General features: G+C 39.0%; 2 protein-coding genes and 1 long non-coding RNA gene across 6 annotated transcripts in view; 1 reads left to right on the top strand and 2 right to left on the bottom strand.

The window, feature by feature from the left end:
* Positions 1 to 7,027, bottom strand: part of VPS41 (VPS41 subunit of HOPS complex) — a 137,724-nt gene extending 130,697 nt beyond the window's left edge. Inside the window, exon 1 of the mRNA XM_061374872.1 lies at positions 7,024 to 7,027. The gene's annotated coding sequence lies outside the window, so the exon portion shown is untranslated. The remainder of the gene's footprint in view (positions 1 to 7,023) is intronic.
* Positions 1 to 18,702, top strand: part of POU6F2 (POU class 6 homeobox 2) — a 303,405-nt gene that overhangs the window by 1,490 nt on the left and 283,213 nt on the right. The window lies entirely within an intron of this gene.
* Positions 4,735 to 5,473, bottom strand: LOC133223820 (uncharacterized). Its single transcript, XR_009728687.1, has 2 exons — positions 5,299 to 5,473; positions 4,735 to 4,954 (listed from the first exon to the last, which is right to left on the bottom strand). It is a non-coding gene; the product is annotated as an uncharacterized LOC133223820 (long non-coding RNA).

An 18,702-nucleotide genomic window follows, 5' to 3' on the forward strand; every position in this document is an offset into this window, starting at 1 on the left:
TATGTTGATACAATGGTGGAAAAATACGCATCCTACGCACTGTTTTCAACTAAATTATGGCAAAGCACAGAAGTCCCTCAAAGCACATGGTTTATTAATACCATCGTACACAGTAATGCATTTCTGGGCGGAAAATGTCAAATATGTAATACCATGTTTACCACAGACTTTTATTGCTTTAAATATTTTAAAAATAGAAGATACATTTTTTATTAAAAATCCCCCAAAACATTAACAGCTTTCTATTAGGCTGCTTCTACCGAAGAAGTGGGGCATGTTTGCCAGGATCACCCTCTGTGAAAATATGTATTTTAGAGCGGGTTAATTACCTTTTGTCTAAACTTGTGCAGTCTTAGGGAAATCTATTTAATGCTTCTAAGGCAGATACAATGGCAAGATCTTCAGCAAGTACACTTGACAGAAAACATACCCTGAAACCTTGATAAATCTCAAAGCCTGTAATATCTCTTTTTTGTAACTTTTGCTTTGGCATAAAAAAAGTGTAAGTTAGCTATTTTATATTTAAAGCTTGCTGGCTCTCGGAAAGTGCTTTTGAGGCTGGAAAGGGTAGGAGCTTGTGTTTTTTTCTGTGTGTAACATTCCATATTTCATCAATTAAAAAAAAGTTCAGTGCATGTCTGGAAAACTGTTTATATCGTGTGTTAGTTTATTTCATTTCCTAAAATCAGTAAAAGGGCATGGACTTCAAAGAAAAATGCATTTAGCTATTTTAGGTGACTCACTTCTTTGGGGTTTTAATGGCAGTATTTATGGATATTATTATCGTGCAAGTTAAGGTGTCAGGTGTTGCAAACATTTCTTTTTGGATCTCTGCATGTGCTTATTTGTATATCATACGTGTAAGTGTGCGCATCCAAATGTGCTCATAAATCCATAGCATTTTCAAGTATGTTTTTGTTGTGATTCATTGTCCAGTGGTTGGTTGTTATTAGCTACATGTGAAGCTAGAACAGAAAGTTTAAAAATACTTTTTTTGGATAAAAATGATGTGATTTCTAGTTGTAGAATAAAAGAGTTTAGTTAAAACTTGGGAAGCACAGAGCAATCAATGTAATTACCATACTGCTGAAAATAGAAATAGACTTCTCTATGGACTCTAATACTCAGCTGACAAGAGAAAATAACTATCAAAAGGCAAACCCGATGCCGTAAAATCTTTCCACAGTGTCAGACTATATTTAGGATTGATAAATAATGAAGATTTGCATATTTGGCATTTGTAGTTTTTTAGAAGAAACATTCATTTCCTGACACTTCTGTTTTCGAAAAAGTTCTGGAGAGTCTTTGTTAACTTTCAACCCTCCAAAATCAGAAACTAAAATAAATGTTTATCATTTGTTTTTTTTATTTTATTTCAGAATTGCCTTTTTTTTTCAACTGTGAGAATTAAATTTTGTTTTGACTAATCCTGCAGATGTAGCTTTAAATTCAGGCTTGTTTGCTACTAATAGAGTGTGAGCTTGCCTAATTAAAACCCCAAACTATACATGTATATCTCTGCTCCAATGGAGATCAGAAACACTAGCAGTTATTTGTAGTTCAAACACTGGTCTGTGTATGACACGAAAGTAATAGCAGGAGCATGCTGATTTAAAGGCATTTTCAACAGCAAGTACTTTTACATCATTAAATGCATTTTCCACTTTCTTTTTTATGTATTTCATCTGTCTCTAAGCACCAGTGTCCACAGTGGCTCCCACCGGTGATAGCAATGGTAGGCAGAGCACTACAATCCTGACCATTACCTAGCACCTGGGTGTACTGGCTCCAAGATGCAGAATTGCTTGTATACCTTCCCTCTGGATTTTTCCTCCCCCAAGCAAGCAATAAAACAGCCAAGTACTCTGAAGAACAACCTCCTTGCCTGGCGTGTCAAGATCTAGAAGCTCATTGCTCATTGTGATTTTGATTCATAACTGGAGTGTTTGGAATGAAACCCCGATCCCTGTCAGCAATAGCCTGTAACATCCTTCCTTGCACACTGAACCATAATACCTGTTATTTCTTTACATGTGTTTTGCTCTTAGAGAAACTATTAGCTGGATTTTTATGCCCTATTCTCTACATATCCTGAGCCCATCTAAATGCATAGGTAATTAAATGCATCATGTAATTATTCCAGTTGTGCTATATTTTCTCTCCCTTATGTGCTTTCTGAATCTGTACTGTACCTTTCTCTTCTTTTTTTCTGTTCATTTTTACCCCTTTTTTTTTCCTCCCCTTTTTTATTTTTTTCCAGACCTGAGCTTGTGAGTGACAGGTTAGTTCATCAGCATTACAGCCCTCCTGTTTTTGTCTCATCTCATGCAGACAGGTCACTGTGTCCAATCACCCTTCTGGCTCTGCTATCCCCAGGGGAGCCCAGGCCAGCCTGCCATCTTGATCCACCGGCCTGAGGGCCCAGGCTGGCTGCACATTTCTGTGTTCACTGGTTCTTGCAAATATAGGAAAACGGGAAGGGGAGGGGGGCTTCTTAAATTAGAGCTGTGTAAACTGAGAGGAAGTAAATTAGGTAACATTCTTCTTCAAATAAGCAGGCATTTGCAGTCATTATTGCTATGTTTGAGTTCTCCTTCCACATGTTAACCGTGTTTATTTTCTATATTTCAATGGTATCCTGCATGTGATCTCATCATCTAGTAAAAGCTATTTATGCAAGGGTAAACATGCGCTCCTTTCCCATAGAGAGTTCTGCCCTGCAGCCCCATTTAGGAAACTCACACATTGCTGCAGCCAAGGTGGGTCTTCATGTTCTGCTGTTTAGTTTGTGGCTTTCTTAGATTTGTGTTCTTCCCCGCGATTAACAGCAATAGGGGATAAATGGGAGAAGCCATTCATTTCTGTAACTCATGGGACACTTTTCTGAAGTTTGATCTGTGGTGAGAGCTGTTTTGTAATGCAGATCAATACATATCCATGAATTTAGTTTTTACCAAAGGAAGATCAGATCTATTATTTTCATTTGTCTTGAGCAATCTTTAAGGGATCCTTCTTGTAGTAGTAGGGCATATTTCTTTCTCTTGGCATACCCTTTGCCATCTCTAATCTAATATACAAAAGTGCCTATATCATATGCAAACAGAAATGAACCATATTACCCATACATTTAAGACTTACTTTTACAATACATCAGGGAATTGTGCCCATCTGTGCACAGTTTGGGGCAAATCCTGTTCTCTCTAGCAAGAATTAGACCCTTCACTGTAAGCATGACTACTTGCATAGGTAAGGTCAGACTGCTTGTTCCCTTCTCTGCTTAGTATATGTCCAGCACAGGCATTGTTGTCCTTTACAGTCATCAGCAGTTGTTTTCAGCAGTTCAAGATTGTGAGAGATTCTTATGGACAGGTACACACCAACTGTTGTTTTCAGTAGTAGAGAGACAATGTAAACAGTAAGAATCATGTTTGAAAAACTTCAAACCCATACTTTTTAATATTTATGAACAAGCTGCTACTCTGATAATGAAGCATTCCATCTCTGCACAAACCCACTGTTTTATATGCTCCTAGTATACTGTGTCCTTAAAAATCATTATTGTAAGGAGATGCAGGAATGTGGCTGTAATATTTCACAGTATAAATATTTGTCGTAGAGGAGTTTGGATCTCGATAATTTAATATATGTAAATTCTTTGGTCCTAGGCCTGGATTCCAGCAAAAGAATGCATTTTTCTGTTGACTTTTGCTTTTACAGCAGAAAAAAATGGATTTTTACCATTTTCATTCATGCTGTAAAAGATTTCTCTTGTCTTCACACCAAAATCAGGTTCTACTTGAAATCAGCACTCCAAAAACATCTTTAGTAATTTTTTTCTTATTGAATTTCTTTATTCTTTTCCATTCTGTGCTGTTCTGCTGTCTCATGCGTTAGTTTGTGGGTCAGGCCAGTTAGGAGGTCAGATCTTTAAAAAGCTGTTATTTATACTCTGTATATTCACTATTATTCTAATTGTAAGAGAAAAATGATGTATGTCAGATGACCTTTAAATTGCTGGGCAAGTGACACTCATCCTGTGATGTAGATTTTTATCTTTTGGCAATGCATTTACATTCAAGTACCTCTCCTGTCTTTCCTAGATTCTAGACTGATAAACTAAATACCAATCTGGGCCACTTTTGTATGTACAGTACATAGAAGTGACTGCGCTGAGTCTCTTATCTTACACTGACCTGTAGCTCTAACAAGACTTTTATTTTTCTTCTCTGATCTGAACTGCAACTAAAATGGAAGAAAATAAAAGGACAATTGAAGACAAATTGTATATAGCGTTTTCATTATTAGATGAGGACATGGCAAGGTATTATTTTTGTCCTGTGATTTACATCTCTTCAGTAGCATTTGCTTGTAATGCTGCTTCTTACCCTGACACTATAAAAATGGTAGGAAGAACCTCAGATCAGTCAGTTCTGAATATATAATGAGAGATATGTTTATCTCTCATTAAAATTAACAGGACCTAAAGGTGTGCTTAAAAGTTGGTCAGCAAATCACTTAAGCCTGTGGAAGAAGTCTGCAACTGCTGAATCTTTAGGTGCATAGTACAATACTGAACTCAATGGGGTTCTTCACCTAAATAACACTTTGCAGGATCTGGTCCTACTTGCCTATTGAGTAACTGTCATTGCTAATAACCATAACAAAGTCTGGTTTAAATGCTAGCTAAAGAATTGCTATGCAAACTTTTTTCATAATTAGAAATGACTATTAGGATTAAAGATAGTAACTCAAGGCTCTTGAGTGCTTTTATTCTTCGAGGCTGTCAGGGCTACAGGTAAATGGACTATAGCTTCGGGGTTTTTGTTTCATCATTGGCTTTGAAACCTCTGTGATATGTAGGACTGTTTCTTCAAAAGAGAAAGATTAGTTGTTGATATTTGCTGCTGATTCTCTGTTGACTGTTAGTGCTGTTCCATAGGAGAGCGTCATCTAACTGTTAGATCAAAAGAAAATGTTGAAGATCAAGAGGCAGTTCTAAATTTTGAGCCATTTTCAAAAGTGGGAGTGGAAGCAAGTTTACAAAAAAAAACAAGAGGAGAAAGGGGGGACCCAAAAGTCTTTATCCCAAGCCACTCTTCCATGGGGAATGATATAAATTTTCTTAAGCTGTTTAGATTAGATCTTGTAGTTACTAATAGGCCTGTTTTTTATAAGAGTGGTGCAATTTGTACACACCTTACAGTAATATAGCAAAACTACGTCCAGTACACTATTATGCATAGTCTTCCATCTGCTCACATGGTAATTGATGTCACTAACATTGGTTCACATACTTACAGTTGAAGAGTGTGTTTCAGAGATGAGAGCTTCACAAACTGATCTTGCTCTCTGGTGTCCCGCACAGCTGTCCAATGCCCTTTGCTCATGGGAATAGGGATTTGGAAGGTAGGAAACTGAGAGCTGTTCTTGTCAAAACAGATAAGTCTTGTCTTGATGGGTTTTCTTGTACCACCTTGCTGCAAAAGAAATCCAATAATTTGATAAGCACTGCTGCAAAATCTTACTTGCAATAGTAACTTTTGATCCTGTGATACTTCCAGTGAGTGTTACCTCAGTTACTTGCTAAGTGTGATCTGTTCCTATAGGTAACTCTAGGATAGGGCTCTGAATCCACAGATGGGGAAAGACACCGTAAAGAGAAGCAAGACTGTAAGCAAAAGGAAAAACCCCAAAGTCAGAAAGGAACTTTATGCTACTTCAGTCACTGATTCCTTGAAACAATTTTTATTTTAGAAGTTTCTATCATTTTCAAGGATCTCAGACTTGCATGTGTTTAGAAGACACGATCCAGCTGTGTAATGGCACTTCTAAAAAGGAAATAATATAAGGGCAACAGTAAAAGACAAAAGTGTTTTTTTAGTCACCCCCTGCTATGGAAACAAGAGCTTCAAGCAATAGAAAATAACAGAGCACGGGGTTTTTACGAGCAGATTAGTGAAATCCATGTTAATAATATGACACAACAGCTGCTGTTAGACATATTGTGAGAAATAATTCTGTATCAGCACCTTGTCCTTTTCTCTAAACTGTTTACATCTCTGACTGCTTTTCCACTTAGTGAGCCAAGTTGGGAAGATATAACCAGGCTTTTACTCGAGCTTTGCTCATGTTTCATGTGCAGTGAAGTATGGAGGAGTTTTACCAGCATAAAAAGTCTGTGGGGTTGTTTTGTTGTTGGTTGGGTTTTTTTTTTGTGGTTTGTTTTTTTTAATTCTATTTTTATTTTCCAAAAGCTGGGGGCTTTAGCCCATCTCTAGAAGTCATCTTTTGGAAGGAAGGTGGGAAATAAATAATAATGATAAAAATTGCTGCATAGACTAAGACTAAAGCAACAATATTAATTACTAAATTTTTGTACTCATTGATTTTTTTAATTTATTACAATAGGAAACTGTTCCTGATCATTATTGAATCCACCTTTGAAAATAAAAAAGGGCTAAAGATGCAAATAACTCTGGTAATATTTAAGTCTGACAGTTGGGAGGTACTATCATGGTGGCTGTAGCTATGGGTACTGGAACCAGATGCTGCCAAGTGCTGAATGCTTCCAGAGTCCTTGACTTCCCTCTGGCTTTGTTAGGCAGGACTCTGTTCCAGCAAGACCTGAATGTTTTCAGGTTTTTTTGAAGGCAGGATTAGGCTGTGAAGCACATGAGAAATCTTTCATTTGTTGGGTTTTTTTTTTGTTCTTCCTACTCAGACATTGTTAATGAAGGGAAAATGGAAAGGTTCTGTTTAAAGTGAAATAAAATAGTCTGGAATAAAGCAGCATAAAGCGGCTCTAGGAAACAAACAGCTACTGCAGGATTCCTGGCCGTAGGTCTTACCTTCCCTTCACTGTGCCCATCCCTTTCTGCGTACAAAATGTGCTTCACATTCTTCAAATGGCTTATACAAAGCAGAAATAATGTCTGCAAACAAGAAGCTCCCCCTCTTTTGAAGGAAAGGTTAAGAGTTGTGGCAATGTAAAAGTGGCTTCTAATGTGGAAGAATAAAGCAGAGAACATCAAACTCATTTCACTTAGCGTCAGTCACGATGATTTATCATTATAGTCAGGGTAAACTGTGATCTCGGAGCTGAAACAATTTTGGCCATTAAGAGGGAAAAAAACAACCCCCAAAAACAGAATGTTCCAGCTTGGTTCTTATATCCTTAGGGTTGCAATATTGAATTCGGAATTGGGGAAGCTTAATCTTGCAGCCAGATTTGACAAGATGCTGGTTGAACAGTAGGCAGAAGTGATGGTTTGTGCGCTGTAATGCCTGTGGTGGGAAATAAAGGAAGATAAGAAGATTTTTCCAGAAGCCTGTATGCAGTATTCACCACCTGCTCCAGCTCCCCACCAAAGTAGGCAAAATCTGTGCGCGTGAATTGGTGAGCAAAGCTCACAACTTCAAAGACTGACAGAGGACAAACTGGAGTGCTGTAAAACAGCAATGTGAGGGTTTGTAGTGGCTCTGAACACAGTTATCCTTTTGTTTGTTTGTTTCAGTGCTATTGCTTATTTGAAGGGTGATCATGAAACCATTTAGCACATCCACAGATAACCCTACAGACTTATCAGGGAAGATCACATGAGCACTGCATTGTGAATTAGACTATGCAGTAGAAAAGGCTTGGATCTCAATTGGCTGTAATGGGATACGGACATGTACAGCTATAAAAGATAATCCAGTTCCTCAACTCCAATCAGTTAATCCTGGAGAGTAGGATTCAGGGTGGGGTGGGGTGTGTGTCTGTAGGCAAAAACTTGGAGGCTACATCTGAAGTCTTGGAGAGGTGAGCAATGGACTCATTAGTAGGTGTTTGGAAAATAAGGCCTGGATTTTGAATAGTCAAACAAGAACAAGAAGATGCTGAAGGCTGGAGTTTATTCCCCTGAATATACTGGTTTCTGTTTATTTTTTTGAAGTTCATGCTGGATTCTTAGCAAGAGGAGAAATGAGGGTTGCCCCCTAACTAGGGACTCAGAGTGGCTCTGTAAAGAATTTTAACCCAAGAGGCACTGTGGGTACACAGCAAACCTTTGTTCTATTCTGCTCATGTCTTTATGCTAGACCCATCACTGTAGTTATTAGATCTCAAAGATTACATTCCTTGATCTAGCGCTTTCTAAATCCTTAAACCACAGTTTATTTATTTAAAAGGTTATACCCAGCATTGGATTGGATTGTAAAGTACCCTTTGACTCTTTCATGAAGGACACAGTAGAAACACATGCTGCAGAAAGAGTCTTTCCTTCTGACCACGAAGTACCACAGCGTTTTATTGAATTAAGAACTGCACAAGGACCTGTGCTTTTCATCTGGCCAGTGTGTTGAGATTTTTTTTTACCTCATCGGTATCATGCTGTCATTCATTTCTGATACAAGAGACATTTATTAAAGGTACAGAGGTGAATTTCAGTTACTCTCTAAATTAAAAAAAATGCCAGAGTAGCCCCATGTTTCCCTAAGAAAATAAAAACACACTAAACCTCAGACAGATGTTAAACATGAGTTTGTTCAGGAGCTATTCTTGGTGTCTCTTCTTGATCTGATATTTACCGGGAGTTATCACAGTTAACTCTGTGGAGCTAAACAGTTACATTTGAGTAAACATGGTCACCAGAAGGTTTTAAGCTTGTTCCATCAGAATCAGAAGCCCTTACATGAGCAAATTTACCAGTGTAGTCTACAATGCTTGATTAATTATGAAGAGTGCGGTATGACTCTCAAGCTAATCAGCAAGAAGGCACAGAAAGCAAAAGAGGACACTAAAATTGAGCCCAATGTGCTGCATCCTGACTGATATTAATTATACTCTATGCAAACTGGTGTCTTTTTTTTCCCCCAAACACTCTTGTAAAGCAAACTGTAAAAATTCTCATGTAATTTCCCTCAGTTCTGGAGAAACCAAGACTGAAATTGGCGCCTGAAAAGAGAAAACTTATTAAAAATAGCTATTATTGTTTCATTTTTAAATGCTTGTGTTTGGTCATTGCTCTTTTTCAAGAAGCTTAGCCCCTGGAGATAGTAGCCTCATTCTGCTTTATACTGAGACCCCTTTATACCATCTGGTAGCACAAACCAGCTGTAAAGTGAGTGTAAGAGTAATTTATTTGTGTCTACTTCAAAGCTCTTTTATTTTTCCAGAACGGTGGAAAACCACCACAGTGTAAATGGGAATCAGGCTCAAATAGATGGACTATGGATTGGAATTTCCATTTTTCCAGATGGAAATGAAAAAGACAGAGGCAGAAATCAGACTGGGGGAAGAGAAGGACTAAGCCTTATTTAGCTATAAACAGGCATTTGTTAACATCCATTCTGAACTGAAAAACAGATATGATAAAAGGGCTAAATCCTGTTGTAGGGGCCACCATCCCTACCTTTGCTAGCAGTAATGAAAACCTGAAAGGGAGGGAAGTGAGCATGAGTCAGGCCACAATAGTCAGTATCTGACAACACAATCAAAACAAAGTAGAGGAATTAATGTCAGTTAAATTCCTTCCTTCTATACTTTATCACGTCAGATGAATTCTTCAACTCCAAGCCAAAGGGTGAATAAAAACAGCAAAGAGAGAAGAAACAAAGCAAAGAATGACAGTTAGGCCTCATGGGAAACATCCTGAAATTTAGTCAGACATGGGAAAAAAATATTAAAATAGCATTTTGGGGGTTGACCCAAGAGTTCTCATTGAGATTTTGCGAAGCTTCTTACTCCATTTTATTTTGTAATACCTTTAAACAGGCACATAGGAGGTTTAGGGGATTCTGTGAAGGTTGTGAGATATTTCTCACTCTGCTTCCCCATTTTGTGAGAGCCCAAGAGAAAAACACTGGTGGTGCTTGTGGAACTTTCTGTAATTGAAGTAGCCCAGTATTTCCTACCTTAACACCTTTGCTACTGCTGGTGTTAGCATTTCCACCTGGTGGCTATCTCTTCCTGGGTATTTTGTAAGACTATTTCAGCTAAAATACTTCAGTGGTTCCCAAGGAGGATAGGGAAATAAGGGAAAGCATTGCCCATTTTAAAGTCACCCTGTGTTTAAGAGGAAAACTCTGAATTTGGTGAGGAGTAGGAGGGTTGTATCTGAGATGTCTCTTCTGGTATCCTGTGACAACCCACTCATGTTTGATGATGTTCTAAGCCTTTGAGAAATGTAGCTGGCACATGTTTACTTGGCAACTCTAAACAGCTACATCCTCTAAAGCTTCACAGAAAAGGAAGGTGTGAAAGGAGCCTCAGAAAGTCATCTGCACAGAGACAGAAGCAGCTTATCCGAGTTACATCTGACAGGCATTTGTCTAAGTGCTTCCTGAAAAAATTCAGCAGCACTACTTCCACAGTATCCTTGTGCTGTTTATTGAATTTAACTATCCCTGACTTAGCATCCACTGTTGGAAACTTTCCTTGTGACAACCTTTCTTGCTCCAAGTTAGACCTGTATTTTCTTCCCTCCTTTAGGGCTATCAGATTATTTCTGTCCCCTCCCTTGAAAGGCCTACCTTCTAACTTGGCTTGCCATGGGGAATGGCAGAGATGGCACCAGAGACCCTTACTCTTCTAGGTACACAGTGACTACACTCTGGGGGAGAGGGAGGAGGAAGAGGTGTGATTCAGATGTAGACAGGACAAGAGCCAGAGAAGATACAGGTGTAGATTGAACTAGTGAGTGCACAAGGAGTCAACCAGGAATAGAGATTTGTGAGGGCTGAAGAGGAAAATCAGGAGCTTAAGGGAACAGTAGGTCTGAGAGAGGTTGGGAACTGTGAGGGGAAGTAGGGAAGGGGACTTGAATCATCTGTGGGCAAACTGAGATGAGAGGAGTAATGGAAAAGGGACTGGACCTGACTAAGGATAAAGGCAGAAATAGAAAACAAATGGGGCAGGTTCACTTGCTGTTCAGGAATTTCTGCTGGCAAATCCCACCAGCACAGCATCTCAGTTTTCCTTTAAAAGATCCAAAGGTACACAGGCAAAATGTGAAAAACATTGTTTGTATTGCTAAGCCACACAATTCAAATGAAGTATTTGTACAGTCATAATTAGTTTTCCTTGTAAATATGTATAATAATAGACCTTGTAATTATGTAAACAACTACATATGCTGCAGAGATTAGATTCCTTTACTCTTAGACTTCTATACTTCCACACCTCTGCTTCTGTTCCTATAGTAGTATTTGACAATATAGATAATATTTTATTATAATTCTTTCTGGATATTATATTTTATATATAATGGGTTTTGGCTTCCTAGAAATTGCAGAAGGTTTATGTATATATACTTATACACAAATATATACACATGTGTCTGTATATATGTTCTGGGCCAAATTCCAGAAAAGTCAAATTTGATTTTAAATATTGGGGATTCGGTAAATTTGGATTTAATCTTTAAAAATGTGAACTTCTAAAAGTTAAAAAAGGGGATTTTTTTAAAGAAACAGTAACTTTGAATTAAGGACTCAAACTGTTCCGCTTACAAAACATCAGACTGAAACATACGACCATTTTTCTCTCTTTTTCATATGAATGGTAGGATTAAAGGTTGTAACACACCTAAAGTTTCATTTTGAATGAAAAATTCCACAGGGATCATGACATCACTATTTTCAACAGACAAAACCTATCAACTTATCCAGTAGTTTTGCTAGAACAGTGACTGACATCTAGATTTCTGGATATACATAGACTCTGGTCTTTGTACAAAGTAGGCACATGAAACCCTTATAACAGGTGATACTTGGCTGTTAATTTTCCACAGCCTCAATTAGTTATTTACAGTGTTCAGAATGGAAGTATTGCAAAGCCAAGTGCTTTTTCATTTCAAGCATCTAATACAGTTCCTTTATTGCAAAGTAAAAGCTTCCTGTTAGTACAAAGAAACAATGCTGGATTATCATTTGAACAGATATAATTGCTGCTTTCAGCAGCTTGAAGTCACTTTGATTCCTGTACTACTCCAATTTTACCTCTGACTGGAGGGGATGTCTTTCTGAAACTTATCTAGCTTTTCTTCAGCATTATTTAGAATTGCGACTATAATCTAATGTATGATTTAGTAAGAACATACCATCATACAGAAGGAGAACTGAGAATAAGTAGCTAATGCAATCCACTTATGTGGGACAGACTGATGTGCAAGGGGAAAGGAATAATTGCCAATATGAGGGTTTGGAAAAGGCAGGATGAGAAGAATGGTGGAGATGCAGGGTAGAAGGCATGGCAGCAGCAAGAGAAAAGGTGTTTTGATAAGGCTGAAAAAATCAGGTTGTTTTGGGTTTATTTGTGTGTTTTTTCTTTTTAATTGTGTTTTTGTTTGTTTATTTGTTTTACAAGTTTGTTACAGCTTTATGTATTGAACTAGTGGTAGTAAGGACTTAAAAAGGTTGAAAGATTAGGACTAATAGCCAGGATTAGGCTGTGGCAGAGACCTGTGGGAAACATCTGTGTCTAGGAAGGCTGAGGATAATAAAACTACTTCATTGTTACACTCTTTCTCTTCACCTTTAGCATCTGCCCAGATGCAAGTTCAGGCATGTGTCTTACCAAGCATCAGGAAGGCATGCTTGCAGCAGTAACAACTGAGGGAAGTGTAAAACCAGGGCTTGATCCTGTCACCCTCCTCTTCTTCGTTGATACTTTGCAAAGCTTTAGCTGTTACCACCATTAATGTTAATCTCTTAAATTCCACTTTTATGCCTTAACTGAAGGTAGACTGGCATAGAAATTGTCTGGTTGCAAATTGGGGCCTACAATGTTTCAGATAAAGGTTACAAAAGCAGGAACCAAGTCTGTGAAGCTGTCCTTACAAGTGACTTATATCCAGAGCTGTTCTGTTAGCAGAGGCGTTGCTGGCTGTGGTACCAATCCCCTCCCTCAATGTGATTTAATGATCCTTTTGAAATTGCTTTTCTAAAAGACACATTATTTTTTTTGGTCAGTATCCTCCTGCTTTGAATCAGCCTGTGCTGGTAAATGCCACCTCGGACACACTGCATCTGCAGTTGTCTCAAGCACAAGGCTAGGGGTATAAAGTATATATTTTAGCCCCCCTTTTGTCCTTTCATCTGGTAAACGTTTCCCCTTCAGGCTAGAGAAAGAGAAGAACTACTATTATTTGATTAAATTTTACTAAAATAATACATTATGATGTGGTTTTCTTCACAAACAATCTGATAAGAATGGGTTTCATATGTAAGCTCACGTTGGCATCTGGGGTGTGAATTTGTATCACTAAATCACTTTATACTGTAGTCCCGTATCAGTGCCACTGTGCTCAGGGATAGCTGCTGCTGCTGTCACACAGAGCAAATGCCAGCTAGGGACGGCCAAAATTTGGGTCTTTAGCTCAAGGGTGGCATATAGAAGATGTGTAATTGCAATCATATCATGCAGTACATTGGGGAATGAGCCATTAAATATACAGCAAATTTTCTAGTGAGGGTTATTTTTTACCACTGGTAACCTCCAGTTTTACCACTCTGTGCAGCGACATCAGCTTCCTTCATTCTAACACTGTAAAATTTGGGTCCTAGAGTTGTAACTGGAACACTTCCCCTACAACTTCTCAGTCATGAGCAAGCTTATCCATGTGTATAATCCTTTTAAATTGAGACGGAAGATGGAAAAGTTGCAGAGGACACCAGCTGCCCCTTAGTTACACAAGGGCATTTATTTACAGTGCCTGTGGTGGAAATCAGGCAGTGCCTTTACACAGGGAAGTGCAAGGCAGCCACTGCCGTTGAGGTTTGGGGAGCAGGGCCTGTCCCCATGTCCCCTACATAGGGTAGGCTGGCATGGCAGCTGGGGACAGCTGGGTCTAGGCCAACAGAACAGGACAGAGGCTATGCAGGATCAGGGCTGTGGGGAGCTGGAGATCAGCACAGCTGAGGCTTGGCTGGGCTTAACGGCACTGTGGGCAGGGTGTGAAGGGCACAGGTGTGGCTGGTCACGGCAGTCAAGGCTGGGCATTTCCCTGAGGAGAACCGGTTGTCCTGTTCTATGAAGAAAGAGTTGTGTGAGGCAGCACTTTTGCTTTTAGGCTCTTTTAAGCTTAAAAACTGGTTTCATATTGAGCCTGGATTTAAGATTAGTTGGGGGGAGGGGAAGTCTACATAGGATGAGGGCAGGAGGGCTGAGGGAGCAGAGGAGGTTCATAAATGACCCTTCAGGAGGGGTGAAGTATTGTCTCCAGTCCTGGGACCTACAAGTACACAGATTTGATTTCAGTGCCATGTCTTAAAGGTGCTCCAGACTCCTGTTGATCGTGGTACTCTCCAGTTCATGTAAGTATAACTGTAACTGTGGTGGGGGGTGCTGCTTATGTACCTCTGGGTTAATATCAATATTGTTGGACTGTGGGCTGTCTCTTAGTATTAATACGATACCTAGCAAAGATCCTGTTGATTGTAATAGGGTCATGTTTGTGCTATGTGTTCATCTGAAATCTCGTGTTGGAATCATTTAAAAACTAGGTAAGGGCAAAGGAAGGGGTGCTGCTGTGTTTTAGCCAAGGGCATCCATCTTGTCACGACTGACCCGCTGCTGAGGCTTAGGTCTTAAAATGGTGCAGGAGTAGACTTAAGTAGCTAGGCAATGTCCCAGGAAGTCACAAATTAAAATAAGGAACTGATAAGAGAACTTACTTGCCCAATCTTTATGAAACATTGGCTGCTTTGCTTGATGCTCTGTATTCAGCTTGGTGGATTCTTTTCCTAGCTGAAACGAGTGATTAATGAACCTTTTGGTTGGTCTCAAATGTGAGGTAAAATAAATGGAATTTTTTGCAGGTTTCTTCAAAGTTGAAAGGCAGTAAAAGCAGTTTAAGCATTAATGGTTATAGAATCACCGAGTCTTAATTTTGCAGGGAAGGCTTTGCACTAGATGCATGAGGAATGCTGGAGGAAATTATGAAGTTGAATTTATCTTTGTTACATTGGGAAAGGCTAATAGCATGTGTTGTGTAGGCAATCTGTGAGCAGCCGCACGCTTGCAAACAGTTGTTGATCAGGAAATATTTGGGAAACTGTTGTTAAAGGATGATAATTTTAGAGACCTCATAGCAGCCTTCCAGCATCTGAAGGGGGGCTACAGGGATGCTGGGGAGGGACTCTTCATTAGGGACTGTAGTGATAGGACAAGGGGCAAATGGGTTCAAACTTAAACAGGGGAAGTTTAGATTGGATATAAGGAGGAAATTCTTTCCTGTTAGGGTGGTGAGGCACTAGAATGGGTTGTCCAGGGAGGTTGTGAATGCTCCATCTCTGGCAGTGTTCAAGGCCAGGTTGGACAGAGCCTTGGGTGACATGGTTTGGTGTGAGGTGTCCCTGCCCATGGCAGGGGGTTTGGAACTAGATGATCTTAAGGTCCTTTCCAACCTTAACTATTCTATGATTCTAATTTATTTGCTTCCTAGGTCAGAATTATGAAACACAGGTTGGAGAGAGGCATGATAAAAATGTAGCCTGTTCTCGACTACATAGTGCTTGGCTTCTTTTTCTGGTTTTGGTAGTGTCTGACTTTGCCATGGATACTGTTTAAAGGCTGGGGGGAGCACAAACCAACCAAAACAGGAAACTAAGCTGCAAAAAATAGTTTCAAGACTGAATTTTTGGGGGCTTTTTTTTCTTTTTATAGTTGGAAATCCCTTTCTTCAAAGGGGAAAGATGTACCAGAGATGAAAATGTAGAACATTAATGGAGAGCTTTGAAAGCTGTTTTTAAAAAGACCAAAGAAATAATTATTCTGCCATTGCATACAAGGGTATGGGTTTTATCCGTATGTGTTTTAATATTAGGTTCTTTTTCCCAGCAGCCTGATGAAGGTATTGACATTTAAGCAGCAAAGATGTGAAAGCAGAGGCTTACAGGTGCATCTTCACACCTCAGCTCTCAGTTGCTGTTAAGCTAAACCAGAGGAACAGTCAGGCAAAAACTGAATTATTTTGAGAATCAGTCCTTTGCTCTGCTGCATCAAGCATTGTATTACAGTATTACGAACAATCTTTCTTCCCAACAGAAAGCATTTGGCTTACTACAATTAGCATTCACTATGACTGCTTTTTTGCTCTCTACTTGTAGAGGACTTCTATTTCAAAGGGCTTTTATTCTTGGGTAATATTATGTCAGTGCATCTGCAGCTTTCTTAAAGAATCTCTCTTTAGTGTACTTATATATTCTGAAGTGTTTTACAAATGCAACAGTCTCCTGCTTCTGAGCCCTTCAGCTACCTGTAAGATGAAATGGAAAAGTATGTGGTTGAGTCTAGTGATTTTACGTGGTCATGTGTACAGGGGAGTAGAGAATGTGTTACCAGTGGAATTTAAAGGAACGCACCAATTCCAATGTGGAGATTGGGCAGAATATCAGCAGTGCTCTATGGGAGGTTTTCATTGCCTTCTGATAGGCCAAAAGGGGGGGAAAAAAGGAACTCTCTAGTTGCACTTATGCTGGCTGTGTTGTACCATGTTTATCACTTAGAGAATACATCACAGATGTTAATGTGTGCTTAGGCACATGGGGTAATGTTTGGGTTTGAAACACCTCTTCCCCTCCTTACCTTTGTGTTTCCAGCAGGTGCTTTTTATAATCTAGGAGATTGTTCCCTCAGGTTCTTTGCCAGTACTGCAGCTCCGCTTTGGGTGGGTAACAGCATCAGTAGATGGAGATAAGGTGTACTGGGCTCACTGCATATTCCTTTTCTGTAGTTCACAGTAGGCATTCATTAAATTTGAAGCTGCTGGTTCCCAGCAAAATCTGACAAAATAGCCCCCTCTGTTCTGGTACCAAAGGAAAAAGATGCAGAGTATAGAATGGCATGCAAATTTATTCCTTTTGACTTTATTACAGAACCTTGTTCAAAACTCATGGTGTACATATGGACACATTCTGATATTGTTGCAAATGTGCTTTATCGGTATTGGTAACACACCTCCATCATGAACACAGACCAAATGCAAATAGTAATTAAGGCCTAATCTAAAAATCTGAGCTTGTGGCAAGATTTGGTGTTCTTTAGACATGTCCCAAGATAATAAATTAATCATTGTTTTAGCAGAGTTCTGCCTCTGTAATTGAGAAAATAATTTTGTTAAAGAGGAACAGTTTTGTTTGCCTGAGCCTTCCTATGTTCCGAAGCTCTCCTGTTCTTACCTTTGTGGAAATAACACATGATGTCTTAGCAAGTATGAATGGACTCCAGAGAAGCAGTAGCAGAAAACACTACCTTCCTGAATAAAGAATGCCACTTTTATAAATAAACCATGGTGTTTATCCAGTGACTGTATTGTCAACCTACAGACTCTATTAAGCTTGGTTTAAAAAGTCTGTGGAAAAAAGGGTGAAAATCCTGGCTTCAATGGAGTCAACAGGGATTTAATCATTAACCACCTAGAGGATGTGTGGTAGTTAGAGGTGTAGAATGTCTATGCTGGGGACAGAACAATTCCAAATCTGTTTTTAAGCATCTTGGTGAACAGAGGTTATGGAGAAATTCCTGTCTTCCAAAAGCTATGTACTGACTAATAGCTGATTTACCATGAAGAAAAACCTGCTCCAAGACCTGAAGGTATGTTCATTCTCAGTGGTCTAAAGAATCCCATTTTCCAAGGATGAATCTGTACACTGCTCCATTTAGCTCCGTGGCAGGACCTAAGTTTTAATGTAACCATTCACTGATTGAGCAGTGGCAAAACATTGTCTTATTCAACCTGTGAAAACTAAGAGGTATTCATATAAGATTCTGGCTAAGATGTATTCATATAAGTCTCTACACACACATGGATTTCAGGATGTTTACAGTCCTTGCTGAAGTTTAACACAATTAGAGCTTAAGGTGGTGATTCAGTTCCTCTGAAGAGAAAGATACTTCTTTTTCAAGATCTTAGAAGGGGGAAAAAATCAAAATGTGCTTAAATCTGAAGTTAGTAATTTTTGTCTGATGAAAAGATTGTTGCTGCACAAACAGGAAGTAGCACTTATCCCAATTCTTAGTAATTAGTATAGAGTTAATTTACCTGAAAAGATTTGAAATGGTTGCAACTATTTCCTGAATTTAAATCATTACAAGTATCTCATGAATGAGAGACTTAATTTCAAAATTCAAAGATTTGGAGACCCAATAGAAAACTGCAATGTGCTTCTGGTAACTGGAGGGATGTTGCACTTGGTACAATTCTATATTTTAACGGAAAAATTGAATGGCACACTTCCAACTACATAATTTAGGGAAACTGTTGAAGAATTTTCAATTTTCCAGTTGTGCTTGCATGTTTTATGAATCTTGTAATTGTCAGTCAGTAACTTTCCTCCAACCTATAATTATGGTTAGACTTCTTAAAATGTGTGTCTGTGTCTTCTGATGGTTAATTTCTCATATGGCATTTATCTGCTTTGATTTAGGCATCTTAAAAATTATATGCCAGTGTCAGAGCCAGTCACTCAAAAGAAAACAGAAATTAGAAATGCAGACTAGAACCTTGGAATGGTTTGGGTTGGAAGGGACCTTGGAGATCATCCAGTTCCAACCCCCTGCCATGGGCAGGGATGCTTTCTAGTAGACCAGATTGCTCCAAGCCCTATCCAACATGTCAAAGTTGTGCATGTGTAAGTGACCCCATGTGGAAGCATGCCTCTGACGCAGGTACCGCAGAAGCAGGTGGTGTTTGTGTTGTGGAGCAAGATGCTTTGCCATCT

This window comes from Neopsephotus bourkii, unplaced genomic scaffold (assembly GCF_033783945.1).
Source record: "Neopsephotus bourkii isolate Nb327-2 ecotype Australia unplaced genomic scaffold, CSIRO-AGI_Nbou_v1 NB_1655, whole genome shotgun sequence".
NCBI classification, from domain to species: Eukaryota; Metazoa; Chordata; class Aves; order Psittaciformes; family Psittacidae; genus Neopsephotus; species Neopsephotus bourkii.